The sequence below is a fragment of the Centroberyx affinis genome, unplaced genomic scaffold, assembly GCF_046629955.1.
Source record: "Centroberyx affinis isolate AG114_WGS23_722 - 3 ecotype Tasmania unplaced genomic scaffold, CSIRO-AGI_Caff_v1 ptg004364l_1, whole genome shotgun sequence".
NCBI classification, from domain to species: Eukaryota; Metazoa; Chordata; class Actinopteri; order Beryciformes; family Berycidae; genus Centroberyx; species Centroberyx affinis.
The window spans coordinates 71745-78081 of NW_027282059.1; the positions used below are offsets into that span (position 1 = coordinate 71745).

Here is a 6337-nt window from a genome sequence, read left to right on the forward strand (position 1 = left end):
TTTGGAGTGGGAGCGGTGAGGGGCAGAGGACTGGGCTCTTATTTTGTGTAAGGGAATTCTGACTAGAATCCGTATGTTTCCAGGAGTGTTTCTACCCTATCCCCCCATCTTGGAAATACACGTGCACAAACACACAGATAGCCTGCCCCCCCCCCCCCTCCACACACACACACACACACACACACACGCTGGGCAGAATGACAGCTCAGCTAGGTTGCGTGCGAGGGGCCCGAGCTGGTGCTGTGTGGTCTGTGTGTATGCGAGTGTGTGGAAGGATCTGCAGAGAGGTCTGGGCAGTGTGTGTGTGAGAGTGCGTATGAGTGTGTGTGTGTGTGTGTGTGTGTGTGTGTATGTGTATGTGTGTGTGTGTGGTCTGGGTGTGTGGTCTCTGGCGCGGGCCTGGGGAGAGCCTGCTGACGGCTGGGATGAGAAAAGAGCCGCTGTGTTTACTTTACTCTGGGGGCTGTGCATGGACACGGGAACACTGCCCAGACCCCTCTCTATAACACGAGCATGCACGCACACACGCGCATGCACACATATACACGCATGCACACACACACAGCAAGTGAGGAGGCTCTTGCACAAGTCTCACGTCACACACCATCAGGAATACCCTGCAAAAGAGGTAATAGGAACTATAACCTGATGCAGGCCAAGGCCTAACTGTGAATGAATTTTTCCTTATAGTAGCATGAACAGGAAAACAAAAGAAGAGGTTTCTGAAGTTCCAACTGGAAACATGACTTAATGGCCGGTGTTTTCCAGTAGAGGGACAGAGGCTATTAACCTCTAGGGGGCATCAGAGGATCCCCATAAGATTATAGCCCACTTGCTTCCAACATGTGTCAAGCCATGTCACACTGTATAGGCTAAATTTAATTAATGACAAAGCAGCACTAGATTTAGCCCTTTTCCTTTCTCGCTTCCCTTCCAACCATGATGCTGTTAGCCCCCACCCCCAACCTTTCTCTCTGTCTGGTAGGCTAATTGGGCTAAAAAGGCAGGTTTGTTTTCCTTGGAGGCTGACTAATAAACAGCAGGGTTGGCCCGACTCTGTGTGGCAGCCATGGAACTCTGAGGTTTGGACTCTCCTTGCAGCACTATGAACAAATTACAACCCTTCCTTGGCTTTGTACACGGATACAAAAGGAAAGACTTTTAATAAAAGATCTAAACAAAACTTTATAACACATGAAAACCATTGGATTTTCACATACCACAATACACCCATATTGCCGTGTTGCATGGTCTAGGCTAGATGGCAGCAATGGATTTTTATTTCAGTTTAAAAAAAGGTCTAAAGCCCAAGATTAGGCTCAGCTAAAAGAATTATTGTATAGCACTATGCTAAAGAGTCGCTTGACAATGAAATACGCCCCGAGTTTCAGGTTCTGCTATGTGGTTGATTTTCCCCTGCTGATGGGGTTAATGCAGAGGACATGCTGTGCCAGGACAGGGGATGGCAGCACACAGCAGGGGTGACTTAACTTAGGTCAACAGCCTTATCTACCAAGTCATCAACTGTCCGTCTTCCGAGGGAAATATACTCACTTCCACTGCGTATGTAGCTTTTCACACCCTCACTGCCATGGAGGGGGTCAGTGTGAGAATGGGGGAGGGCAGGTTGTCATTTGGGGGGTTGCTGAGTTGGAATCAGGGTTTCATCCTACTGATAATAGGTGAATAGATGATTTTTAAGGTGGATCGTACATGAATTTAACAAATGAGTAGACCAAAGGGGATCTTTATCTATCCGACCCACCATATCAACACACTGTAGCGTGTCCATCTCATGAATGAGGCGTTCATGCCTTAGATCATAAGCTGGTCTGGGCTCAAAGGTGACTCACATGTGGCAGTGATTGGCAGGTGTGTGTGTGTGTGTGTGTGTGTGTGTGTGTGTGTGTGTGTAAGAGAGAGAGAGAGAGAGAGAGAGAGAGAGAGAGAGAGAGAGAGAGAGAGAGAGAGAGAGAGAGAGAGAGAGAGAGAGAGAGAGAGAGATGGGCTAAGGGGGCACAAAGGGACCCTTTCAGACAACTCATCACCCCTATCCCCCCCTCCATCTCCCATCAGAGCAGCTAACTCACCACGCCGGCGGCGCAGCACCCCCACACTAACACCATTTCACTCTGTGCTCCCCAACATTACACAAACACCAGATTCCATCAAAGATCTACCCCCCCCAACACCCCTCTGAATGCACAGAGCCAGCCAAACATCACCCTGCCTGAGATGACTTGCCTGATCACACAGGCTGGGCAGAGCTTGAAACAATCCTCCTCAGTCCTCACTCACACCCAGGCCAGCACATGCCTTTGAGCCGGTCCGCAGTGGAGAGTGGCAAAAAGAGCAGCGTGTTTTGATGGAGTCAATAGCCAAAAAATGTCAGGAATCTGTGGCAACCAGATCTTAATTAGATCATACCAATATGAGCTGAGCAGATATTATTTAAGTTTGAATTCATAAACAGACTAATAACATGAGCGATAACCTCCAGCTAGAGTCTGTTATTCTGTTTCCAAACAGATGCTGCAACCACTGGCCAGTCACTCAGTCCTTCCACAATGAGTCAGCATTTCCTCTGCAAGCAGCCAGTCTCAGCACTGTTGAAGTGTCTGCTCTGACAGAGGAGGACAGAGTGATCAGTTGTGTGGCTCTGGCTCTCTATCTTACTATCTTGATGTCTGCCCTCGGGGTTTGTTATCCTTAGTGCTGGCTGTTTGTTTGTTTGTTAGTCTTATGTTGCTTTTCAGATTTAGGCCTAACGAAAGCATGAAGGCCCAATTTCTCATTTAAAAAGCCTGGAATAATAAACAGAAATATGAAGTGTAGGCCTACGAATGCAGGAAGATGTTTTTAGAGGATTTAGCAACTGGAGACAGGCAGCTCTGCTGAATGACATGGCAAATGGAGAGGGGGTTTAAACCTTCATAAACCATGCTATAACACAACTGCCCCTGTTGCTTTACATAAAAACACAGCACATTCACAAGCGTGAGAACCATCCTCACAAACTGTCAGACTGTCAACAATCATAAATCAACATTCATAAATTACAAAAACATTGTTGCCTAGACTACAAATAAACACCTTCCCTAATTTCATGCTGAATTAAAACATATCTTGCTAGGTTCTACAGTGAATAGGCTTAATCCATAAAATTTTTAGCCTGTTTCTTTGAGCTGCTTTGTGACCCTTTCCCCAGCCCAAAGCTCCTCTATCTGTCTGGAGTTCCAGTGTGGTCTGTCCAGGTCTGTGGTCTGACTGGGTCATGGAAAATGGGACTGTGAAAACCAGTGGCCCAGCAATCCTGTCAGCAGGAAGGAGGCTACCAGGTGGGGCAGACTGGGGAGAGCGGACAGGGGTGAGAGAGAAGTGCCACTTCACAAACAAGGCTAGGCCTGACCCCTGTTGCTCAATTCACCCTGGGATCTACGGAGCAGCAGCACTGAGGAAAAGACTCAAAAATATAACCCACCACATTCCACCAAAACAAACAAGCAGGGCCACCCAAATTTTCCAATTAGAGCCCCGTGAGGGGGCAGGAAATGGATCAGTGTAGCCTTACCCGCATCCCCTAGCCAAGGGGTGCTGTCATTTGGAAGGAGGAGGAGGAGGAGAACTGAGATTTGGGGTGTGGAGTAGAGCTCTATAGGCTCTCACTGAAGGGCCTAGGGACTCGCTAGCATGGTTGCCGGTCCAAATGATGGAGCAGCTCAATGACAACTTGTTCCTGGGACATGGGCCTGCCTGCCATCGACCTGTCAATCAATTCCTCACACTTACTCTCTCATACAATCAATCAGTTAAACAAACACACATGGTAAGGTAAAGTTTTCCCTGAAAATGCCTATTTAAAGAAAGTATGCTATAACAATATTTGACAAAAGCACACAGGAGCAGGAATTCTATGCTTAGACCATGTTCTGTTTGAAAACACTACACTTAATGAGACAAAACACTGTTAGTGGTAACTTTAGACTTGCTGACATCGATTGGCACTATATCACAACAAGAGAGGGCTTTAGCTTTAATAAGTAGGCTAAGTAATATTTTAAGCTTTAGATCTACTAGAAAATAATTGTATGTGCAATTGTTCTACAACCACAGCTGCAGCAGTGCTCTCTTGACCTCTCTGACACACACTGTGTGTTTCATTCTCATGTACACAGATTTGCACATCAATTCCATCACAGTTAGACACTGTAGAGCCTACCTAAAATTGCAGGTGCATTAAGTAAGATTTTTACTTTATAGAACAAAATGACCATCACTTAATAGCGGAGTTTGGTAGGGTTGGTAGTCAATACCAATGACTCAACAATTACTTAAAGTGCTGATATTCCTGGCTTTCAAAACTCAATTTCCAGTACTCTGATTTGGACCCTCCCACCTACTCTTATTTTTAACTGCACAATGATGGAGGACAGCGCTACAAGTAAATGACCAGCATCACAAGTATTTTTACAATAGTTCTACAGTATTTTGCATGAATCATGTTGTTTGTTTGGAGGCTACATTTGCTAATAGACAAGAGACAGCATCCCAGCAGAACCAAAAGAAATGTTGTTAAAAATACAATAAAACCTTTAGGTATAAAATGCTTATTTTATTTCCCCCATCCTTAGTGTTGTAAAAAAAAAAAAGCATGATAATCGTAAAAACACGAAATCATGATCTTTCCCGCGCACCATAATAATGCCATCAAAATCTCAAACTGTTGCATTACTAGCAAGCCTCCCAAATTGCCATTTATAGATCACCATAAAAAAGACAAAACATTAGCCCATGCTGTTAGAGACCAATGTTAAAGAACATAGTCTGTGAACTGTATGAATGAACTGTACATTATACACCTCCCTCAAAAAGAAAAGAGAAATTCCCTATGGGGATCAATTAAGTATGCCATTATTATTACTGCATATCAAGCCACATACTGTAATGACAGCTCATCCCCTCCTCCCCCTTCAGTATAGTTTCTCAAAGAGAGAGTGAGAGCAAGTCGAGAGAGAGAGAGAGATATGTTCTACAGGGTAGCTCTGCCTCTTTGAATTGCTGTCACTAAATTGGGTTTCACTGTATTCATTCCAATCTAGCCTTCCTGACGGAACTAACAAATTCCGTGAAGAGAGAATATTATGTTCACCCAGCAAGGCTATTTGTTCCCCCGAAACAAGGAAAATGTATGCAAACAAAGCGGGTGTAAAAACCATGGGTAAAAACAGAGAGGCTGTAGGATACCTAGAGTTGGCTATGTCATTGCCTAAACCCAAAACAAGAGGAACTCCATTCTAAAATCTTAATGGTGCATACCTGGCTGGTAGAACATTACTAAAGACCTTTTACGAAGGGATTGGATACTCTCTTCAATTCAGCATGCATCAGCTGCATTAAGTTTCGTTTCAATAAAAATGTCAGCTTTTAGAATTGGTTGGGCTGTCATTCTTCCTCCACCAAAATACACCGTGGAGCGTGGAAGGCGATAACGAGCAGCGTGAAACAATCCTATTTCAGTTTTTATAAAACTACGTGCAGCTTGGTGCGTCAATTACAGGCCGTATTTAACAGAAGACCTCAGTAACTCGTAAAACGTCTTAGAACATGTTCTATGTGGTATATGGCTTTTGCCACAAGCAAGGCAACATTGAATTGCCAGATTTCTGAATGTAATATAGTGCGAGGTTCTCTCCTACTGACAGAACAACACGTATCAGCGCTAGGCATTGCCTGATGTTAGCATTAGCCGCATCTGTCAGCTGTTTATCTATTATTGTCGACTGAATTAACGTTAACGTTACTGACGCCTAAAGACTCACACACACAATACCAAAGATCCCATCAGAGATTACAGGCAGATGTGTCTCTGCTTTGTTGACAATTTTGACAGCTAATGTTAGCTAGGCTAGCCTGCGTTTGCTTAGCAAGCTAACAAATTATGATCGGGGGGTTTGAAAAGACTGTCATTTGCGTTCGTTGTAACCTTACGAAGTGTTTATATTTCCACCTGTTATGGAATAGTAGCACTGCTTTTCTGTCGACCATTTTAGGGCAAAAACGAACAGAAAAAGATAACTTACAGTTTAAAGCGGCTGGACTCCAGCGAGACTTTCCTGTTTCCTCTATCAACTTCCGGCCTTCCCTCCTCCCTCCGACCTCCCTGTCAGCCACTGCCCTGTGTCACAAGACAGACAAAACAACTGACACAAAATAAAACGATAAATTATCATTATATATACTGAAGTTTGGAGTCAGATTTTTAAATTAATAATATTGTAATTATGCTAATATAGTGGTTTTTAATGCAGGATTTAGTTTAGTCAACTTAGTCAACTTG

At 44.2% G+C, this 6337-nt stretch overlaps 1 protein-coding gene across 2 annotated transcripts in view; it reads right to left on the reverse strand.

Moving 5' to 3' along the window:
- exoc2 (exocyst complex component 2) overlaps positions 1-6133 on the reverse strand; it is a 35518-nt gene extending 29385 nt beyond the window's left edge. For both annotated transcript variants that reach the window (XM_071543678.1, XM_071543677.1), the window contains exon 1: positions 6081-6133. The gene's annotated coding sequence lies outside the window, so the exon portion shown is untranslated. The remainder of the gene's footprint in view (positions 1-6080) is intronic.
- Positions 6134-6337: the final 204 nt, after the last annotated feature.